The 25,104-nt window shown below is 38.0% G+C and overlaps 1 protein-coding gene across 3 annotated transcripts in view; it reads right to left on the bottom strand.

Annotated features, from left to right (window-relative positions):
- Positions 1-25,104, bottom strand: part of egh (beta-1,4-mannosyltransferase egh) — an 89,881-nt gene that overhangs the window by 13,120 nt on the left and 51,657 nt on the right. The window lies entirely within an intron of this gene.

Genomic DNA, 25,104 nt, shown 5'->3' with positions numbered 1-25,104 from the left:
TCACTGTTAATGAATTTAACTTCTAGACTGTGAAGGATTTCGCCTACTTGGGAACCAGGACTAAAAAGCAAAAATAATGTCACCTTAGACATAAAATTGAGAATAACTCTTTGCCAACACGTGTTACTTAGGACGGAGTAGGCAATTAAAAAGTTAACTCCTTTCTGCACGAACAAAAATTACGCACTCCGCTGGCTGGGTGATGTTATGCGAATGGACGAAAAAGCTCCGACCAAGAAAGTATTTCAGTCGACACCGCAGTTTGGAAGCAAGGGAAGGGGGAGACCTCCACTGAGTCGGGAGAGGCAGGTGGAGGAAGACTTGACCTCCCTTGGTGCTTCCAATTGGCGTCAGTTATCGCGAAATAAGGATAGGCGTAACTTGTTACGAAACGGCCAAGATCGCTTAGGCGGTTAAGCACCAATTAATGATGATAATGATAGTTTCCCTTTACTTGAGGACGAAAAATTTTAAAATTCGTACGATTTGTTCTGTACCAACTGTTGAATGCTTCTTCATACTATTCGGCGTTCATTTACATGCCGTATGAGCGCAGCAAAAGAGATTCCGTAAAGCAAGCACTCAAGAAGTGACTATAAGATACTGCAATATGGATGGCAACCATATTGGTTTGTGTTTGAGAAAAAGTCGCGCTAGCAGCGATTCCCTCCTACTTCGTAGATATCAGCCAATTTACTTGTGTTTGTTGTTGTTATACACACGTGTTTACATAGTTTTTGTTTACTTATCAATATGGCTGTTTTCTCTCTTACGACACTCATCCGATAATACTTAAGTTGCCACATTTTTAGCTCTTCGGTTCATAAGTTTTAGCTTGTCCTTCAAGCAGTAAACATCTCATGCGTGAATGTTATGCTCAAATATTCTCCATGAGAACACATACTACAACGTCAAAAGTTGCGTTTGTATTCGAAGCTCTGCCGGCTTTGTGTACCACTGATGTAGAGAAATGCTGTGTTTTTTACGCGCATATACATATGCACTTTAACTTTATATGGACAGCTAAGTACATAGCTTTATCTACACTTATAAAATTGTTGCGCATAAAATAAGTATTAACAAGTAAGGAAGGCTAAGTTCGGGTATAACCGAACATTACATACTCAGTTGAGAGCTGTGGAGACAAAGTAAGGGAAAATCACCACGTTGTAAAAAGAACCTAGGGTAACCCTGGAATGTGTTTGTATGACATGTGTATCAAATGGAAGGTATTAAAGAGTATTTTAAGAGGAAGTGGGCCATAGTTCTATAGATGGACGCCATTTAGGGATATCGCCATAAAGGTGGACCAGGCCTGACTCTAGAATTTGTTTGTACGATATGGGTATCAAATGAAATGTGTTAATGATAATTTTAAAAGGGAGTGGCCTTAGTTCTATATGTGGACGCCTTTTCGAGATATCGCCATAAAGGTGGACCAGGGGTGGCTCTAGAATTTGTTTGTACTATATGGGTATCAAATGAAAGGTTTAATGAGTATTTTAAAAGGGAGTGGGCCTTAGTTCTATAGGTGGACGCCTTTTCGGAATATCGTTATAAAAGTGGATCAGGGTTGACTCTAGAATGCGTTTGTACAATATGGGTATCAAACGAAAGGTGTTAATAAGTGTTTTAAAAGGGAGTGGGCCTTAGTTCTATGGGTGGACGCCTTTTCGGGATATCGCCATAAACGTGGACCAGGGGTGACTCTAGAATTTGTTTGTACGATATGGGTATAAAATGAAAGGTGTTATTGAGTATTTTAAAAGGGAGTTGGCCTTAGTTCTATAGGTGGATGCCTTTTCGAGATATCGCCATAAAGGTGGACCAGGGGTGACTATAATTTGTTTGTACGATATGGGTATCAAATGAAAGGTGTTAATGAGTATTTTTAAAGGGCGTGGGCCTTAGTTCTATAGATGGACGCCTTTTCGAGATATCGCCATAAAGGTGGACCAGGGGTGACTCTAGAATTTGTTTGTACTATATGGGTATCAAATGAAAGGTGTTAATGAGTATTTTAAAAGGGCGTGGGCCTTAGTTCTATAGGTGGACGCCTTTTCGAGATATCGCCATAAAGGTGGACCAGGGGTGACTATAATTTGTTTGTACGATATGGGTATCAAATGAAAGGTGTTAATGAGTATTTTTAAAGGGAGTTGGCCTTAGTTCTATAGGTGGATGCCTTTTCGAGATATCGCCATAAAGGTGGGCCAGGGGTGACTCTAGAATTTGTTTGTACTATATGGGTATCAAACGAAAGGTGTTAATAAGTGTTTTAAAAGGGAGTGGGCCTTAGTTCTATGGGTGGACGCCTTTTCGAGATATCGCCATAAAGGTGGACCAGGGGTGACTCTAGAATTTGTTTGTACTATATGGGTATCAAATGAAAGGTGTTAATGAGTATTTTAAAAGGGCGTGGGCCTTAGTTCTATAGGTGGACGCCTTTTCGAGATATCGCCATAAAGGTGGACCAGGGGTGACTATAATTTGTTTGTACGATATGGGTATCAAATGAAAGGTGTTAATGAGTATTTTTAAAGGGCGTGGGCCTTAGTTCTATAGGTGGACGCCTTTTCGAGATATCGCCATAAAGGTGGACCAGGGGTGACTCTAGAATTTGTTTGTACGATATGGGTATAAAATGAAAGGTGTTATTGAGTATTTTAAAAGGGAGTTGGCCTTAGTTCTATAGGTGGATGCCTTTTCGAGATATCGCCATAAAGGTGGGCCAGGGGTGACTCTAGAATTTTTTTGTACGATATGGGTATCAAATGAAAGGTGTTAATGAGTATTTTAAAAAGGAGTGGGCCTTAGTTCTATATGTCGACGCCTTTTCGAGATATCGCCATAAACGTGGACCAGGGGTGACTCTAGAATGTGTTTGTACGATATGGGTATCAAATTAAAGGTATTAATGAGGGTTTTAAAAGGGAGTGGCCCTTAGTTGTAAATGTGAAGGCGTTTTCGAGATATCGACCAAAATGTAGACCAGGGTGATCCAGAACATTATCTGTCGGGTACCGCTAATTTATTTATATATGTAATACCACGAACAGTATTCCTTCCAAGATTCCAAGGGCTTTTGATTTCGCCCTGCAAAACTTTTTCATTTTCTTCTACTTAATATGGTAGGTGTCACACCCATTTTACCAAGTTTTTTTCTAAAGTTATATTTTGCGTCCATAGACCAATACAATTACCATGTTTCATCCCTTTTTTCGTATTTGGTATATAATTATGGCATTTTTTTCGTTTTTCGTAATTTTCGATATCGAAAAAGTGGGCGTGGTCATAGTCCGATTTCGGCCATTTTTTACACCAATACAAAGTGAGTTCAGATGAGTACGTGAACTGAGTTTAGTAAAGATATATCGTTTTTTGATCAAGTTATCGTGTTAACGGCCGAGCGGAAGGACAGACGGTCGACTGTGGATAAAAACTGGGCGTGGCTTCAACCGATTTCGACCTTTTTCACAGAAAACAGTTATCGTCCTAGAATATAAGCCTCTACCAAATTTCACAAGGATTGGTAAATTTTTGTTCGACTTATGGCATTAAAAGTATCCTAGACAAATTAAATGAAAAAGGGCGGAACCACGCCCATTTTGAAATTTTCTTTTATTTTTGCATTTTGTTGCACCATATCATTACTGGAGTTGAATGTTGACATAATTTACTTATATACTGTAAATATATATATAAATATTAACTTTTCTTTTAAAATTTGAATTTAAAAAAAATTTTTTTCGTTCTCCGATTTTTCTAATTTTTATTAAGCAGACATATAGTAATAAGAGTAACGTTCCTGCCAAATTTCATCATGATATCTTCAACGACTGCCAAATTACAGCTTGCAAAACTTCTAAATTTCCTTCTTTTAAAAGTGGGCGGTGCCATGCCCATTGTCCAAAATTTTACTAGTTTTATATTCTGCGTCATAAGTCCAACTCACCTACCAAGTTTCATCGCTTAACCCGTATTTGGTAATGAATTACCGCATTTTTCGATTTTTCGAAATTTTCGATATCGAAAAAGTGGGCGTGGTTATTGTCCGATATCGTTCATTTTAAATAGCGATCTGATATGAGTGCCCAGGAACCTACATACCAAATTTCATCAAGATACCTCAAAATTTACTCAAGCTATCGTGTTAACGGACAGACGGACGGACATGGCTCAATCGAATTTTTTTTCGATACTGATGATTTTGATATATGGAAGTCTATATCTATCTCGATTCCTTTATACCTGTACAACCAACCGTTATCCAATCAAAGTTAATATACTCTATGAGCTCTGCTCAACTGAGTATAAAAAACACGTAAAAATTTGCAAAGTGAGAATTTGTACACACAAGTATTTATGTATGTTAATAAAAAAGTTTTATGATCGTATTATTTTTTTACATATGAACGATTTAGACTTTTTGCAAATTTGTACTTCGCAATATTATCTTACTCGATTATCTAGGACAATTAGCACAATACTTTATAGAGCAATGAAAATAAGCTCAATTACCTATTTCAATAAAATGATAAGATAATTTTGCAAAATGTGTAGCATAGAAGGCAGTGTGCTTGAATTTCAAAGCAAAGGTCCAAGGTACGCTTTCGGACCTAAAAACAAAATTCTTCAAAAATTAAAACTCACATGACCATTATATCTAATATTTGCTTAATGAGGCATATGATAACAATTTACTGTTTTAGCTGCATACATGAGGTCGTCATATGTATATATATACGTACTTACTTATATACGTTACTTACGACACTTTTAAGTTTAGGTCTATGACTAAGCGTACCCCACTTCAAATGAGTCGAATTTTCAAGACTTTAGTGGTTATCGTTTGGCTTGTGAAACTACACTGAAAGAAATGGTGCTAGTAAACCCAACAAATCGGTTCTGTTGTTCTTGACTTAACGGAGATTCGGTGAAATTGATCGAATTATGGCTGATTGACAGATTCCTAATCAATCTTAACTGATTTTTTTGTTAACACAACTGATCTCACTGGCCATTTCAACAGCGATCAGCAGTCAATAAATACATGAGAAAATTTCAAAGAGAATTTTACGCTCACTGGGCTCTCTACTTTGCACTTATGTATGCTGTTAACTATATGTATGCACATATTTACGTATGCATATGGCGGCCGCCGTGGTGTGATGGTAGCGTGCTCCGCCTACCACATCGAAGACCCTGGGTTCACACTAGTGTTGGGAACTATCGAATGAAAACTATCGAGTTATTCGATAGTTCACTAATTTTCATTCATTCGATAGTCATTTGAAATTCGTTCATTACTATTTTTACGAATTACTAGTTTTAGGTATGAATGATTCGTTCACTACTATTTTTTCGAGTTACTAGTTTTAGGTATGAATGATTCGTTCACTACTATTTTTTCGAGTTACTAGTTTTAGTTATGAATGATTCATTCACTACTAGTTTTTCGAATTACTAGTTTTAGGTATGAATGATTCGTTCATTACTATTTTATCGAACTAGTAGTTTTTGGTATGAATGATTCGCTCATTACTATTTCTTCGAATCGTTCGTTCTATTTTAATTTTTGCTGTGCATATATCAGTGTTAAAAAGATATTAAAATAAATTTAGCATACGTCAACCTAATCGACAAACGTTTTAAGCGTGGTAATTATTAAATATTTTTAACTGAGGAAGTGATTTTAACGATTTAATTTGTGTAGATATTTATAATGCGGCCTGGATTGAAGAGATCTTCCGTTTGGGAGTTTTTACCAAAAATGGCAATGAAGTTAAATGCCATATATGCAAAAAAAAATTTTAAATTTTCTGGCAACACATCAAATTTAAATGACCATCTACGCCGTAAGCATCCGTCTTCCTCAGAACCATGGTGGAATAACCAGGTGAAGTAAGCCGTCAATTGTCTCGCTCTAAATTCTTCTTTGTTCTATCATTCGGCTATCTGAAAATTTTTCACCAATGTTGTCCCCGAAAAATGTGGTTTTTTTGCATTTTTCAGGAGTGAAATATGGTAGTTTTAGTCCTTTTTTCATCTAAACCAGTAGGCGAATATCGATGGACCATTACCGGATTTAATTACAGAGATTCATATTTGGGTATCTTTGGTGTGGGCTTCCATAAGTAAGGTCGTGCTTAACTATTGCGTTTATATTATTGATGTTTTCATCATATAAGTATGTTTAATTTGTTCCAAAAAAATTTTAAACAGGTCTTTGTTAAAACAAACTATTTGAATTCGCGTCATATCCAACAAGGATTTTCGCCTGTGCAGCGCTACAGAAGACTTTCGAAAAATGTGCAAGAACAACAAAACTATCGTATTATACCTTATTTATGTAAACACTTCGCTAAAACAATGGATTTCTAAATACAATTACGAAAAATTGTTACTCACTATGTTTGTTTTGGCCTAAAAATTAGACCACTATGATAAGAAGAATGTTGCTGTTATGGATTGTAAATTAGAATATATGAATCCGGCTCGCTTGGATTAGCACCTTCTGGTTCTAGGCCGACTCCTATTATATCCCCTGACATATTTTAGTAAATAATAACTTGGGACCATTAGTAATACATCATGAATTAACTGTCAAGAGCTTATGGGAGATCTTCTGATCAAGTTTGTATGATATATTAAAAGGTCATATGTTTTACTTCCAACTCTCAATGTCAAATCAACAGAGCAGATGGAAAGAACAATGGATTTTTAGAGATCGAAACACATTTAAAAGTATTACGATCACTTCCAAGTGTGACTGTAAAACTTTTCATCAAACCCGAAACCCATTTAAGTGCGCAAAGTTCCTACAGTTCAACTATATAATGGATAACACCTCTCCCACTTATGTCCGGTTTTTCGATAAAAGCTTCAACTGAAGTTGAAGTTGAGGTCAGTTTACTTTAGACGCATTCTTGAATTTTACTACTCATCGCAGTTTAAGTTTTTAATTTTATTCGATGCCTAAAGTAATATAAGTTCGCACTGGTCTTGTGTATCCCTTTTGTATTGGCATTAGGTTGCACTGATATGCTGAAAAAGAAACAGTCTGTAATGGCTTTCGTAGCAAGGCATTTGTTTTTCTACTCCTACTTTTCCAAAGCGGGTAAACATTTTACCCTCTTCTGACCGTTGAAAATACATCCCTACCGTTTCAGATAGCGTACACCTTCTATCTCTTTTTATTTACTTCACCTGGTGATTCCACCATGCTCAGAACATAGTAATCTAACTTCAGGAGAAATAGCGCCAGTAATTGCAGAAGAGGAACGTAGTTCCACTTCTCTTTCGTCAACTACTGCAGGGAGTGCAGCGCGCAGTTCGTTAAGAGTACCTACCGAAGACATTTCCAATAGTGGATGTTTGAGAAGGACTGTTCAAACAAAATTTTTTGTTACCAGCACACGTTCTGAGCTCTCAGAGCAAGAAAAAAATAATATTGATGAATCTCTTTTAAAGATGATTACAAACGACTTGCAGCCACTTTCCATCGTTGACAATGTAGGATTTGTAGAATATACAAAAAAGCTTCAGCCATTATATTCCTTGCCACACAGAAAAGTTTTATCAAATACAATGCTACCTTTTAAATACAATGAAGTAAGAAAGAAACTGCTTTACTTGCTCAACATTGTAACACATATTTCAGTTACAACTGATATGTGGACTTCTGATAGTCAAAAATCTTTTTTGTCAGTTACTAGTCATTTCGTTCGGGATAACAAAATGATTTCTGCAGTTTTATCAACAAAGGAAATCTTAGGAAATCATACCTCCCAAAATATAGCTACAGAATTGAAGTTAATATTTGATGAGTGGTCCGTTTTTGACAAAATAGTTACTGTAGTAAGTGATAACGGGGCTTATATTAAAAATGCTATAATTGAAATGCTACAGAAGCACCACCACCCATGTGTAGCGCACACATTAAATTTATGTGTAATTGATGCCATCAAAGCTGTTCCACAAGTTACTGTGCTCATAACCAAGTGTCGTGCCATAGTCACTTACTTTAACCATAGTTCTCAAGCGACGGAAAAATTAAAAAATATGCAAAAGCAAATGGGCGTTACTGAACTGAGGTTAAAACAAAATGTCCCTACCCGGTGGAATTCCACCCTTATAATGATGGAGCGCATATGCTTGGTAAAAGAACCACTCTCTGCCATAATAACTTCTTTACCAAATGCTCCTGATTTCCTCAATTCATCAGAATGGGAAACATTGTTGGACTACACTAATCTTTTCAAGCCCGTAGAGGCCATGACAACCGAATTGTCAGGAGAAAATTATCCCACGATGTCACTGGTAGTGCCCCCTGATCAGAGGTCTTCAATACGCAGTACGAAATCGCAAAATGAAAACTGTAGAGGGAGAAAGTTTGAAGAGCAGATTGTTAGAGGTAGTTTGGAGACGATTAGGGCAGTTGGAGTCTGACAAAATGTGCGTCAAATCAACATTCCTAGATCCTAGGTTTAAAAAAATTGCGTTCGGTAATGAAATTAATGCAAATAATACAACAAAATGGCTAGTGGAAGAAGTAACTTCCCTAATACGGCAACAAAACACAAGTGTTTCTACCAACACCCCAAGAGAAGCATCGGTCGATAAAAGCGAAGTATCTCTCTGGGACCTTCTCGATGTAAGAGTTGCTGAAACAAAAACAATTTGTCAAAACGCGCCCAATGTCAATGCAAATATTCAGTTGGAGCAATATCTAAGGCAAAATTTTGTTGATCGCTCAAATAATCCCCTAGACTATTGGAATCGTAGCCAGTCAACATTTCCGGAACTATATATGCTTTCGAAAAAATATTTATGTATTCCCGCAACATCGGTTCCGTCAGAACGAGTTTTCTCGAAAGCAGGGCAAATAATTAACGACAGGAGAAACCGACTTAAAGGAGATAAACTAGATATGATAATATTTTTGAACAGCAATTTAAACATTGAAGGTATTTTTCATGTCAACTCAATGTACATACTTGTGTTATTTACTTTACAATCAATTTTTTTAGGGGTTTAATAACGCAATCAGTTGCCATCTCTGCGGCGAAAATTTAATATAGACCCTCATGCACTATCCGATTTTGGCTAGAACAACTATAGCGACTTTTAGTATTTAAGTGCTTGAAATATTTGTTTTATGTTTCTTTTATAAGTGAAATTTAATGTGCAATTTTTATATTAATTAAACGTGACCTGAATTTTGAAAAAAAAAAAAAAAACAGTAGCTTATGTATAAGTTAAGGCAATCAATAATGCCTCTGAAACAGATTTGAATAATACAGATAAAAATCCATCTTAAGTAACCCTCTTTCCTGTTGTTGTTGTTGTAGAGGCATAAAATCTCCCCACAGGTTTGGGGGAGACCAAAAAACTCAGTGGGCTGCGAACCAAGGTCATTTGCATATCATTCATGCGCTGTATCTACGTACCATATGAAAAGTAGCACTTCCGAAATTTTTAACAAAGAAATCCCATGCAAAAAATTCAAAGTTTTACTTTTCGTATGGTAAGTCGATATAACTCACTTATGGCACGTCGATATAACTCACTATGCAAATTACTCAAGGTTGAAATATTTCACATAATTGTGTTTAATGACTATGCTTCTTGCTGTGAGCTGCTGTACTTTTTGTTTCATGAGCCTGCTCAGAATTAAACTAGAGCAATCTATTTAGATCACAAATTTCCGCACCTGCTTTTTTGTTAGAACAAAGAATAAATTGTAAGATGTTAAAAGAAAATTATAATTTCTGAATTTAAATTAGAAATAAAAAAATAAATTAAATTAAAAAATTAAATGGAAATCACAATAACCTTAACGATTATTTAAAAGGGAGTCGGCCTTAGTTCTATAGGTGGACGCCTTTTCGAGATATCGCCATAAAGGTGGACCAGGGGTGACTCTAGAATGCGTTTGTAGGATGTGGGTATCAAATGAAATGTGCTAATGAGTATTTTAAAAGGGAGTGGGCCTCAGTTCTATAGGTGGACGCCTTTTCGAGATATCGCCATAAAGGCGGACCAGGGGTGACTCTAGAATGCGTTTGTAGGATGTGGGTATCAAATGAAATGTGTTAATGAGTATTTTAAAACGGAGTGGGCCTTAGTTCTATAGGTGGGCGGCTTTTCGAGATATCGCCATAAAGGTGGACCAGGGGTGACTCTAGAATGCGTTTGTAGGATGTGGATATCAAATGAAATGTGTTAATGAGTATTTTAAAAGGGAGTGGGCCTTTGTTCTATAGGTGGACGCCTTTTCAAGATATCGCCATAAAGGTGGACCAGGGGTAACTCTATAATGTATTTGTACGATATGGGTATCAAATTAAAGGTATTAATGAGGTTTATAAAAGGGAGTTGTATATGTGAAGGCGTTTTCGAGATATCGACCAAAATATGGAACAGGGTGACACAGAACATCATCTCTCGGGTACCGCTAACTTATTTATATATGAAATATCACGAACAGTATTCCGGCCAAGATTCCAAGGGCTTTTGATTTCTCCCTGCAGAACTTTTTCATTTTATTCTACTTAATTTTACAAAGTTTTTTCTAAAGTCATATTTAGCGTCAAAAAACCAATCTAATTACCATGTTTCATCTCTTTTTTCATATTTGGTATAGAATTATGGAATTTTTTTCATTTTTCGTAATTGTCGACATCGAAAAAGTGGGCGTGGTCATAGTCGGATTTCGGCCATTTTTTATACCAGGATAAAATGAGTTCAGATAAGTACGTGAACTAAGTTTAGTAGAGAGATATCGATTTTTGGTCAAGTTATCGTGTTAACGGCAGAGCGGAAGGACAGACGGTCGACTGTGTATAAAAACTGGGCGTGGCTTCAACCGATTTCGCCCATTTTCACAGAACAGTTATAGTCTTAGAATCCATGCCCCTACCAAATTTCACAAGGATTGGTAGATTTTTATTCGACTTATAGCATTAAAAGTATTCTAGACGAATTAAATGAAAAAGGGCGGAGCCACGCCCATTTGAAATTTTCCTTTATTTTTGTATTTTATTGCACCATATCATTACTGGAGTTGAATGTTGACATAATTTACTTATATACTGTAAAGCTATTAAATTTTTTGTTAAAATTTTACTTAATTTTTTTTTTAAAGTGGGCGTGTTCGTCATCCGATTTTGCTAATTTTTCTTTAGAACACATATGGTAATAGGAGTAACGTTCCTGCAAAATTTCATCATGATATCTCCAACGACTGCCAAATTACAGCTTGCAAAACTTTTAAATTACCTTATTTTAAAAGTGGGCTGTGCCACCCCCATTGTCCAAAATTTTACTAATTTTCTATTTTGCGTCATAAGGTCAACCACCTACCAAGTTTCATCGCTTTATCCGTCCTTGGTAATGAACTATCGCACTTTTTCGGTTTTTCGATATCAAAAAAGTGGGCGTAGTTGTGGTCCGATTTCGTTCATTTTAAATAGCGATCTGAGATGAGTGCCCAGGAACCTACATACCAAATTTCATCAAGATACCTCAAAATTACTCAAGTTATCGTGTTTACGAACGGACGGACGGACATGGCTAAATGAATTTCTTTTTTCGCCCAGATCATTTTGATATATAGAAGTCTATATCTATCTCGATTAGTTTATGCCGTTACGGATTACCGTTATGCGAACAAAATTAATATACTCTGTGAGCTCTGCTCAGTATGAATAGCAAATCAACAGCGTCAAAACATGCAATAAAAAAATTAAAAACGAAAAAAGTTGCTTACTATCCGTAGCTTTTATTTGTTATAACAATATTTCCAACATTAAATTCTGAACTCCCTTACTATTTATCTCATAGAAACCTCATTTTTTTTCACTGTTTATGTCTAGCAAGAGTTCAAAAAAGTTTCGAAAATCTTGCAAAAACAATATAGCACAAAATCTCCTTGATATATAGTCCTGAGATTATCCTGAAAACAATTTCGAAATTATATCAATATGGCCCAGAAATTATTTTGAAAATATACTGATATAATCTGAAGAGCTTACCTAACCCGACACTCTCTAGTTCAGTGGTTTTCTACAAATTAAGTTAAAAGAGAAAGTTTAAAAGAACTTCCCCATGCATTTTTTTCTACTGGTTTCAAAAAGGATGATAAATTTGTCTATATACTAAGTGATGTGCCCACCGTGGTGTGATGGTAGCGTGCTCCGCCTACCACACCGTATGCTCTGTGTTCACACCCCGGGCAAAGCAACATCAAGATTTTATAAATAAGGTTTTTCAATTGGAAGACAATTTTTCTAAGCGGGGTCGCCCCTCGGCAGTGTTTGGCAAGCGCTCCGGGTGTATTTCTGCCATGAAAAGCTCTCAGTGAATACTCATCTGCCTTGCAGATGCCGTTCGGAGTCGGCATAAAACATGTAGGTCCCGTCCGGCCAATTTGTAGGGAAAATCAAGAGGAGCACGACGCAAATGGGAAGAGAAGCTCGGCCTTAGATCTCTTCGTAGGTTATCGCGCCTTACATTTATTTTTTTTTTAAGTGATGTGAATTTGGAATATATGTAGGGCGTGTGCGTTGACACTTCTGGGTTGATGGGTTGGAGTTTTAGATAATTTGTTAGACGAAGTTAACTATGCGTTAACTCTGGATATATTGGCAAAAAAATATACATAAATCATAATTTTTTTAGGAACTTAGTACTTTAGACATGTGTGTTTGAACGCAAGTGCGTTGTTGCAGGTTAAACTAATTCGGAAGAATATATTTACATACACTTTTAAATTTTTAAGACAGATTCTAACGTAAGTCAATGAGCAAATCATCTATAAAATATACAGGGATTTCTATTCATGAGTTTGATTTTTGTTTTTTTCTACAGAAACCTACAATTTGTTTGTTCAATCGTACTGCAGCCCTGAGTTGATTTCAAAGTTTTGATACCCCTGACCGAGACAACATGTACTTTAGCACGAAGATGATTTGTCTTCAATTGTGCTACTAAATGACGGCACACCTGCAGTGATTGAAATCAATTTAGTTCTATAGATTTTTTGTATGTATGTCGTGTACATAGGAACTAATTTCTGTTGGAAATGCATGCGAGCACTAGTTTTAACAAGCTTTTGAGATAATGTTGATAATTTCATATGAACACCTGATTAATATTCATAGAAAAGTACATGCAATTATTTACTATTTCTAGGTATATACATATGTATATATATATATATATATGTGTATTTTTGCTTTGCCTAGAATAACAAATGAGAAACAATTATGACGTTTATAGATATGCCAGTCACTCCTTCTTTGTGTTAACTGGCGCCAATTGGTCACACCAGGAAAATTTAAACCCTTTTCCACCTGGTCCTTCCAGCGGAGTGGGTGCCGCCCTCTTCCTCTTCTGCTCCCACGGATCCAGAAAATATTTTCGTTGAATCTATATAAGAAAATGAGGAAAAAACACTTATCAAAACCTACATAGAAATGCTAGCAGATCCTCAGACGTTGTTCTGCTTTTGTCTAGCTGCCCATTTTTTTAATAAGTTGTTTTACCTCTAACTCACCTTCCCTCTCTCTCCCCCTTTTCTTTATCTATTTATTCACTCCACTCTCTTTTTCTCTTTCTACCTCGCCGCCTTTTCCATCCCTTATTTTTTTGCTAGCTCCCTTCCCCGCTCCATCTATGCCTATCTCTCTAACTTTGTCTAACTCTATCTTTTCCTCAGCCCCTTTCTCCTTCCCTCGTTTTTTGTTGAGTCAATTCTTTTTTCAAGATTTGGCGCATTGTGAAAATCTGGTCGATGGTATCTTATAACCCAAAGGCTTTTGGTGATTTGATGGGGACAAGTACGGCGGCGAAGGTAATTGCGATGGCAACGGCGAACTCCGACAAGTCTGCGGATGCTGGGTGCACACCAGATGCCGGTACGGCAACTGGTCTCCTCACAGCCGTGGCAGCGGTATCACGACCTGGACTCACTGAGCTAAAGGCGAACGGATCCATAGATAAGCTTTCAAATCCGGTGTACGACCACGAGGCATTTATGGATCAGACCCTATCGCAGGAAAATTATCTCGGCTGCTCGATCCACCTCGATAAAAAAAGCGCTGCGAAAGTCCTGCAGAAATATGAGGGATTTCCGCTTGACACGTTGTCAGAGAACGCTAGAAAATCGGTGGAGAGGACACAATCGACAGCCCTGCATTTAAGAAAGTTTTTCAATTAGAACAATAAAACCATATGACACTCTAGCAAACTAAAAAAATACAGCTTTCTTCCTCCTAGCAGAGATCGCTGTGCGACCACAAGAGCTGCGCAAAGCAGTTTTATGGCAAACATTTCCATTAGGGATAATTGGGCATGGTCGGATAGCTGCCTTGCTGTTCATGGCGGCTTTTGCATATACACCATTCCATTCTAAACTAAAATCTTTATTTTCAGCGACAGCCTACCATCAAGTCCCTTTGCTCTTACTCGTTCAATTCTGAACTATAACTAAACTATCGCTAACCTCTTCAAGATATGGCTTAACGAAACCGTGTACGATATCGAGAGAAACTGCATTGCAGACGATCAGGCAGATTCTTTCTCACCAAGACCGCCTAGGTATGCCCCTTGCCACATAGAAAATAATGTTAAAAGAGCGCATCCACCGTCAAGCGCACAAAATGTAGCGACAAACACCGGGATGTCTGATATCGAAGGAACCCTGGCCTAAAATGGGATCTAAAAAGATTCCGTCACGTTTATACCCTATGTAGGGATAAAATTTCCACACTTGAAGGAGTACTAACTGCTTTATAGGTAGGCATGCATCGACGTTGCTGCTGGAGTTTTAAAGAGGAAGAGGAAACGTTCACCTCCTCTGCAACTGCCCGACTTTAAGTGGCGTAAGGCAGCGCTATCTGGGAGCTCCTTTTCTGGATCATTTGCGCCAGGTCATGGAGTATGACTTCAAGAATTTTGTAGCCTTTATCAGGTCCTCAAAATGGTTCGAAGACGAAGGGTAATGTGATCGTTTCGTGGTATCACAACGGGCCTAAGGCCATTGACCACTTCAACCTAATTTTATTTAATCCTAACCTGAAGGAGGAGATGTCCGGTAATCGCACTCGAATAAACGGATAGTCAGGTAGACCCACGTTCCAAAGAAAACGTTAATTCTTAATCGTGTTTGCGACTTGATCACACCAGTACGGCTGGGCAAATTTGTAGACAGTTTACCGGGAGAGAGATAGATCCCTATGACATCGCACAATCTCAATATTCTAGAGCATACTAAATATTCGCATACGATTATACATAGTCAGCATATTTATGTATATATTTTAAATAAATTTACCCTGAGAAATTCGATGATATGCATATCTTTCGTTTTTTTCATATGATAGCCGAGTACACTCTTCATTGAACCCGAGCTAAAAAATAATACAATCAAATTCAATGATTCATTAGAACCCTAAACAGTTCTACGAAAAACTTTACCATATTTAAAAGGTCGTATGTTTGTTTCTCATAATTATTTTATACAACTAAGTACATACATAATAAATCCTATATATGAGTGTAACTGTAGTACACACTTCATTTGTTTACTTTCGAGCCAATTATTTGCTGAAACAATAAACACCAATCCCGCTGGCCAGTTTGTCAGCAAGACAACAAGCTTAAGTTGTAAATAATATAAACATTAGGGTGGTCTTTATAAATCAAATAAACGAATTTTCCAGTCTCACTCCTTCAGACTATAATACCTAGGTCAATAATATCACATATAAATTTTGGTCCTAATTAGAAACCGTTAAGGAGTGTTGCATAGGGGTCATAGTTAAGATTGCTGTGCTCTCAAAAATTTTAAATTCGATGTTTTCATGTCTAATCGATAATACTGTAACGAATTGTGGGAAATTCCGCTTATTTGAAACCTTCTGCTATTGTTCGAATCGCTGAACTGTCGAATAAATAACTCCAATATTCAATATTGCAAACTGGTCTTTATATAGATTACTTAACAATTCTACTTCACAACCAATAGCGTGTTTAAATCAAAACTGAATACTGACTACTCAGCTTGTGCTGCTTTTAAACTCTCTGTTGCCTCGTCCACATATTTCTCCAAAGGTCTAGACGTTGCACCTTCTAGAACTCTTGTATCTCCTGCTTGGTAATTAGTAATATGCGTGTGTATGTGTGAGTAAGAACTTCGGCTGATGATTACATGTGTGTGTGTGAGATATCTCTTCACTTGGAGCTGCTGATTATGGTGTGCATGTACTTCTCGTCGCCTTCCATGTATGTGGGTAAATGATGACACAAGTGCGGCTTGCTTTAATGTTTTTGCTGTTGCGTGATTATTTACTAACGGTCTAGTGATGTCATCATTCACCACAATACTATAGTTGTCGGTGTCGGATATCAATTTTGGTTGTTGCTGTTGTTGTAGCGATAAGGACACTGCCCGAAAGTTTTGGGTTTTGGTTATCGATTGCCGGATGCAGATCCGGTACGTTCCGGTAACAAGAACCATTAAGGTACAAGCCCCATAATTTCGGGAACAATTTAATATGACCACATGAAACCTTCTAGGTCATACTGCCCTCCCACCTCCTAGATCCATGAGGAAATTGGGGTCGCCAGAGCTTCGGTTGTTAAAGAAACAGGATTCGCCACGAGTAGCTGAGGCTAACAATTGGGTTGGATAAGCTTTAAATTGCGCTGGCAACCCTTTGAAAGGGTTGTGCTACACATCGCCTTGAATCAATTTGGTACTTTAGCCGCCTCTTACGACAGTCATACCTGCCGCAGGTATATTCTTAGACCCTTAATCCCCTGGAAAAGGCGTGTTGTACAGCGATACACACTCAGATTGTCTTATGAAGACTCAGTATATTAAAATTTTCACTTTAATTACTGTGCGACACCTTTCAACTGTCTCCAATTTATTTTGTTTTTACCTATGTAAGCAGGGATGCACCTTAACGTTAAGCTAATCGTTTATCAAAAAATTTCCACCGTTTCCGTTGAAACACTTCGAAATATTATCGATAAAGAAATTATCAAGATAAATTGTATCTCGTTTTTAACCGAAACGAAAAGCTTTCGTTAACGTTAAAAACGTTAACAAAAACGTGATTGTTTATGTTTGAATTGTGCTGGCAATGCTATAGCCATGGTGAAGCCGTAAGGTGGCAACAACGAGCGCACATACACACAAACTCTATGTAATTTGTTTGTGTAATTCGTTGGTGGTAATGTCAAAAATACTCTGAGAAATGTTTGTACTGTCAAAATTCATGAGAAAAGTTGCAATCAGCTTGGCTAATGCTTTCACCTTTAATGACTCCGCCATCAATCAGCTTTGCCAGCATAGTTTGAAATTAATAATCAACATAAACGATTTGATTTCGTTTTGATATGGCAGAAAACGAAACGAAATCATTTCGTTAATTTGACGATCTTAACGTTAATAAACGAAACGAAATGACTTCGTTTCGTTTATTAACGTTGATTATCGTAACGAAATGATATCGTTTCGTTGGTTAAGCATGCCTGTATGTAAGTATTACCCTCTGAGGGGGTGAGAGTGAAAAAATTTGTTTATTTGATTTAAATGATCACCCCATTAAAAATATAGATCAGTGTATGTATGTTTTCACTAAGTAATAGGAAGCACAATGCATCGGAAAAACTATTGCGACGTTATTGTTTTCACATATTACATACTTCTTTTTTGTCCACTACAACTCCCTGCGCAGTTAGTTTGGCCTGTTAGTCCACTTTATAGGTGTCATTAAATGAAACTTGAGCAGGAAAATAATCAATTTAGTAACTACGCAGCACATTTATTGTACTCGTGCGATGGACTATGGGTAAGTTTGCCATATTTGTTGATACAATTTTGAAATCTTTAGACATCAAGTCAAACAAGATAGAGTTTTGGTCGAATTATGTATTAAGGCGAGCGACCCGCCAACAGAACGATGTTGCAGAAGTGCCGTTTTGAGGCACAAGTCATAATAAACAAGTTCAAATTAAAACGAAGTAATAAGAAAAATGTCTACCTCTTAATTCGACCTGGAACTTAAGTAAATCCATTGCGAGTAGACGTCGAAAGGTTGCAATCGCAGCGAACTGCCAATGATTTTGCAACTCGACTCTCATACCTCTCTCTCTGAGAGCTCAAACCAGTGTATGTGAACGCTACCGCGAGTTGAAGGGGGGAGCGAGACACCCGCAAAATTTTAGCGAAAAAATCGAAGACAGACGGAATTTTTTAAGTCCAGTACAAACTCCTGTAGGAAAGAAAACGGCGACCTGGTAGGTGGATGTCTACAGCCTACTTAGATTATGAGGGGAAAACTTCTTTGTTCTCCTAAATGGAGACAGCGATGAACCGCCTATGGATGGTGAACCCGATCCCGCAATCGATGATGATGGAATTATTGCCCCCCACCCCATTATGACGAAGTCAGAATAGCAATAATCAATAAAATAAAGGTGGTGAGAAGTTCGTAAGTCGAATGCAACAACTTATTTGCAAAATATAGTTGGCCGAGTGCAGGTCTGAATGGAATCTAAGAGTTCTTTGCCCAGTCCAAAATAAGGTGGATCCTGCAAACTGCGCCAACTATCGCGGAACCAGCCTTCTTAATTTCGCATATAAAGTCCTGTCAAGCGTTTTGTGCGAAAGATTGAAGCTCACCGTGAATCGGCTGATTTGGCCTTATCAGTGCGGCTTTAGACCTGGTAAATCTAACATAGACCAGATTTTCACTAAGCATCAAATCTTGGGCAAACATGCGCAAAATGAATTGACACACATCACCTCTTCGTCGATTTTAAAGCTGCCTTCGATACAACGTAAAGGAGCTGCCTATATGCCGCTATGAATGAATTTGGTTTCCCCCAAAACTTATACGGCTGTGCGAAATGAACTGGAAGGGAACTCTCCGAGCCCTTCGAAACTAATCGAGGTTTCAGACAGGGTAGCCCCCTATTGTGTGTTTCTTTAATTTGATGCTGGAAAAAATAATACAAGCTGCAGAGCTTAGTCGCTCTGGAACAATATTCTATATAAGCTCTACTGGCGTATGCTAAGGACATTGATATCATCGGCGTGAGGAAAAAACAAAGTACTTGCTGTCAGTTAGCGCATTTGCGACGTCACTGTTGGCAGCCATAATTTCTAAATAGTAAAAGATTTGATTTAATTAATACAAACAACAACATCAGCTTTAAAAGTCCGCCTTTTCTCCGTACCCGTCCTGCTATGTGAGGCAGAAGCATGGACCATGGCAACATCAGATGAGGCGGCACTGAGAGTGTTGCAGAGAACAGTTCTTCGAAAGATTTAAGGACCTCTACACGTTGTCGCCGGCGAGAAGATCTAATAATAATCTGTACACGCAGCCATCAACATAATCCAGCGAAGTAAAGCACAGCGGCGACGTTGCATGATGGGTGAAAAAGAGTGAGAAAGATGCTATTGCCTTTGCACAACATTTTATGACTTAAGGCCAGAACACATTCGAATTTTGCGCCAACAGCTGGCGTGCTCAAAGCCTTGATTATAATGCTTTCAATCATAGACAACGCAACGGTAAAGCCAAATCAACAGAAAAGGAATGCGAAAACTTACATGTAATTCGCAAAAAATCTTTGAATATAATTGTTTCGAACATTTGAAAACAACCTGTGATATCCAATTTTCATTTAGCAAGTGGCGGCCACCGTGGTGTGGTGGTAGCGTGCTCCGCCTGCCACACCGTATGCCCTGGGTTCGCACCCCGGGAAAAGCAACATCAAAATTTTAGTAATAAGGTTTTTCAATTAGAATAAAATTTTTCTAAGCAGGTTCGCCCATCGGCAGTGTTTGGCAAGCGCTCCGAGTGTATTTCTGCCATGAAAAACTCTCAGTGAAAACTCGCAGATGCCGTTCGGATTCGGCATAAAACATGTAGGTCCCGTTCGGCCAATTTGTAGGGAAAATCAAGAGGAGCACGACGCAAATTGGAAGAGAAGCTTGGCCGTAGATCTCATCGGAGGTTATCGCGCCTTACATTTATTTATTTATTTTTAAGTGGCTAATTTGTTCGGAAATTTTTTTATCATCCAGAAAGAAGTAAAATTGCAAAAAATAAACTGATAAAGGTAAGCGCAGGGATATTCCCTCGTCGCGGGAGGAATAATTCATATTTGTTGAAGCATTCTTACAAAACCAGCTGGGGATTTAATGTTCAAACAGATAGGTTGAGACACTTAACATTCCATCATTATTGTAATGTAAAAAATCTCACAATATCTGAGTATACATATATGGAAATTATAATAAATTTGATAATTGTTACGGATGCGACAAAAATTAGGCGCTACCCATTAGTGAAGTTATATTAATATATAAAAGACACGTGTCACTATGTTTGAGGCCAATGGACTCCTAAACTACTGAACCGATTTTGAATTTGTTTTGAACCCCGTGTGTAGTTTGATCTAACTTGAAATATAGGATGGGTGACTGGGTGACTAGGATCTCAAGATATAGGCCAAAACGTGGACCCGGGTACCCGTAGAATGTGGATATCAAATGAAAGCTGTTGATGAGTGCTTTAGTAGAGGGTAATTTTCATACCCCTGGGTGACTAGGGTTTCGAGATATAGGCCAAAAGGTAGACCCAAGTACCCCTAGAGTGTGTTTATAGAATATGGATATCAAATGAAAGCTGTGGATGAGTGCTTTAGTAGAGGGTAATTTTCATACCCCTGGGTGATTCGGGTCTCGAAATATAGGCCAAAACATGGACCTGGGTACCCCTAGAATGTGTGTATAGAATATGGATATCAAATGAAAGCTGTTGATGAGTGCTTTAGTAGAGGGTAATTTTCATACCCCTGGGTGACTAGGGTCTCGAAATATAGTCCAAAACGTGGACCCGGGTACCCCTAGAATGTGTTTATAAATGAAAGCTGTTGATGAGTGCTTTATTATAGGGTAGTTTTCATACTCCTGGGGGACTAGGGTCTCGAAATATAGGCCAAAACGTGGACCCGGGTACCCCTAGAATGTGTTTATAAATGAAATCTGTTGATGAGTGCTTTATTATAGGGTAATTTTCATACCCCTGGGTGACTAGGGTCTCGAGATATAGGCCAAAACGTGGTCCAGTGAATGCCTAGACAGTTTATTCAATATGGATATCAAATGAGAGCTTTTGATGAGTGCTTTAGCACAGAGTAATATATTATCCAGAGACGGACTGGGACTGGGATTAGGACTAGGGCTGGGACTGAGACTCGGAGTGGGACTGGGATAAAATACATACCACCCTCTGGGACAGGCAATAAGGGATGCAGAAGAATGAGAAGAAATTGAGAGAGGAGAAAAGAGAGAAGGAAATTGAAAAAGAGATAGAATGAGACGAAGATGGAGATAGATGAAGCGAAAAAGACGGAGGGAGGAGTGAATAAAAGGATTAGGAAAAAGTGAAGAGGGGGGGAGGGCAGAGTCAGACGGAAAAAGCTTATAAAAATGTATGCAGATAGGCCAAATTTAGGGAAGGACAACGTCTGCCGGGTCATCTAGTATATTATAAAAACTTTGTCAATATTCAAAAAATTCATTTTTATACTCAGTTGAGCAGAGCTCACATAGTATATTAACTTTGATTGGATAACGGTTGGTTGTACAGGTATAAAGGAATCGAGATAGATATAGACTTCCATATATCAAAATCATCAGTATCGAAAAAAAATTTGATTGAGCCATGTCCGTCCGTCCGTCTGTCCGTTAACACGATAACTTGAGTAAATTTTGAGGTATCTTGATGAAATTTGGTATGTAGATTCCTGGGCACTCATCTCAGATCGCTATTTAAAATGAACGATATCGGACTATAACCACGCCCACTTTTTCGATATCGAAAATTTCGAAAAACCGAAAAAATGCGATAATTCATTGCCAAAGGCGGTTAAAGCGATGAAACTTGGTAGATGGGTTGACGTTATGACGCAGAATAGAAAATTAGTACGATTTTGGACAATGGGCGTGGCACCGCCCACTTTTACAAGAAGGTAATTTAAAAGTTTTGCAAGCTGTAATTTGGCAGTCGTTGAAGATATCATGATGAAATTTGGCAGGAACGTTACTACTATTACTATATATGTTCTAAATAAAAATTAGCAAAATTGGATGAAGAACACGCCCACTTTTTAAAAAATTTTTTTTTTTTAATTCAAATTTTAACAAAAAATTTAATATCTTTACTGTATATAAGTAAATTAAGTCAAAATTCAACTCCAGTAATGATATGATGCAACAAAATACAAAAATAAAGGAAAATTTCAAAATGGGCGTGGCTCCGCCCATTTTCATTTAGTTTGTCTAGAATACTTTTAATGCCATAAGTCGAACAATCCTTCTCAAATTTGGTAGGGGCATAGATTCTATGACGGCAACTGTTTTCTGTGAAAATGGGCGAAATCGGTGGAAGCCACGCCCAGTTTTTATACACAGTCCACCGTCTGTCCTTCCGCTCGGCCGTTAACACAATAACTTGAGCAAAAACCGATATATCTTTACTAAACTTAGCCCACGTACTTATCTGAACTCACTTTATCTTGGTATAAAAAATTGCCGAAATCCGACCATAACCACGCCCACTTTATCGATATCGAAAATTACGAAAAATGAAAAAAATGCCATAATTCTATACCAAATACGAAAAAAGGGATGAAACATTGTAACTGGATTGGTTTATTGACGCAAAATATAACTTTGGAAAAAACTTTGTAAAATGGGTGTGACACCTACCATATTAAGAAGAAGAAAATGAAAAAGTTCTACAAGGCGAAATCAACAGCCCTTGGAATCTTGGCAGGAATACTGTTAGTGGTATTGCATATATAAATAAATTAGCAGTACCCGACAGATGATTTTCTGGATCACCTGGTCCACATTTTGGTCGATATCGCGAGAACGCCTTCACATATACATCTAAGGACCACTCGCTTTTAAAACCCTCATTAATACCTTTAATTTGATATCCATATCGTACAAACACATGCTAGAGTCACCCCTGGCCCACCCTAATGGCAATATCTCGAAAAGGCGTCCACCTATAGACCTAATGCCCACTCCCTCTTAAAATGCTCAGTAACACCTTTCGTTTGATACCCATATCGTACAAACATTCTAGAGTCACCCCTGGCTCACCCTAATGGCGATATCTCGAAAAGGCGTCCAACTATAGACCTAATGTCCACTCCCTCTTAAAATGCTCAGTAACACCTTTCGTTTGATACCCATATCGTACAAACATTCTAGAGTCACCCCCGGCCCACCCTAATGGCGATATCTCGAAAAGGCGTCCACCTATAGACCTAATGCCCACTCCCTCTTAAAATGCTCAGTAACACCTTTCGTTTGATACCCATATCGTACAAACATTCTAGAGTCACCCCTGGCCCACCCTAATGGCGATATCTCGAAAAGGCGTCCACCTATAGACCTAATGCCCACTCCCTCTTAAAATGCTCAGTAACACCTTTCGTTTGATACCCATATCGTACAAACATTCTAGAGCCACCCTTGGTCCACCTTTATGGCGATATCTCGAAAAGGCGTCCACCTATAGAACTAAGGATTACTCCCTTTTAAAATACTCATTACCACCTTTCATTTGATACCCATATCGTTCAAACACATTCTAGAGTCACCCCTGGCCCACCCTAATGGCGATATCTCGAAAAGGCGTCCACCTATAGACCTAATGCCCACTCCCTCTTAAAATGCTCAGTAACACCTTTCGTTTGATACCCATATCGTACAAACACATTCTAGAGTCACCCCTGGACCACCCTAATGACGATATCTCGAAAAGGCGTCCACCTATAGACCGCATGCCCAGTCCCTCTTAAAATGCTCAGTAACACCTTTCGTTTGATACCCATATCGTACAAACATTCTAGAGTCACCCTTGGTCCACCTTTATGGCGATATCTCGAAAAGGCGTCCACCTATAGAACTAAGGATTACTCCCTTTTAAAATACTCATTACCATCTTTCATTTGATACCCATATCATACAAACACATTCTAGAGTCACCCCTGGCCCACCCTAATGGCGACATTTCGAAAAGGCATCCACCTATAGACCTAATGCCCACTCCCTCTTAAAATGCTCAGTAACACCTTTCATTTGATTCCCATATCGTACAAACACATTCTAGAGACACCCCTGGTCCACCTTTATGGCGATATCTCGAAACGGCGTCCACCTATGGAACTAAGGATCACTCCTTTTCAAAATACTCATTAACAGCTTTCATTTGATACCCATATCGTACAAACATATTCTAGAGTCACCCCTGGTCCACCTTTATGGCGATTTCTCGAAAAGGCGTTCACCTATAGAATTAAAGCCCATTACCTTTTAAAATACTCAGTAACACCTTTCATTTGATACCCATATCGTACAAACAAATTCTAGAGTCAGCCCTGGTCCACCTTTATGGCGATATCCCTAAATGGCGTCCATCCATAGAACTATGGCCTACTCTCTCTTAAAATACTCTTTAATACCTTCCATTTGATACACATGTCATACAACCACATTCCAGGGTTACCCTAGGTTCATTTTCCTACATGGTGATTTTCCTTATTTTGTCTCCATAGCTCTCAACTGAGTATGTAATGTTCGGTTACACCCGAACTTAGCCTTCCTTACTTGTTCTTAACTGATTTTATTGCTATGCTCGAATTTCATTATCTTATTTTTAGTAAATTCAATAAAATTTTCCTAATGGTTAAAATATGATTCAAGTTGTGGAATCATTTCATGAACTAAATCAATATGAGTTACGGGAAATTTTACGAATTTTTACTCTCTATGGTTTTGACTCAGATTTAAGGGCCATGAAAAAACCTACTTCATAGATGTCGTATTTCGATTAAATTTTCCATGGGCCTAATTATTTAGTATCTCTATAAGGACTGTAAGGCTTTTTAGAAATGCCTACTCACCTCTAAAAATTGTTTCTGCGTAATTTTCACGGATGTGACATACTTCATTGTTGAATAATTCCTTAACAACTTCAAATACATAAGTCAAAA

Source organism: Eurosta solidaginis, chromosome 4 (assembly GCF_040869045.1).
Source record: "Eurosta solidaginis isolate ZX-2024a chromosome 4, ASM4086904v1, whole genome shotgun sequence".
NCBI lineage: Eukaryota > Metazoa > Arthropoda > Insecta > Diptera > Tephritidae > Eurosta > Eurosta solidaginis.
Note: the sequence above shows the minus strand (reverse complement) of the source record. Positions and strands in the feature narration are given on the sequence as shown.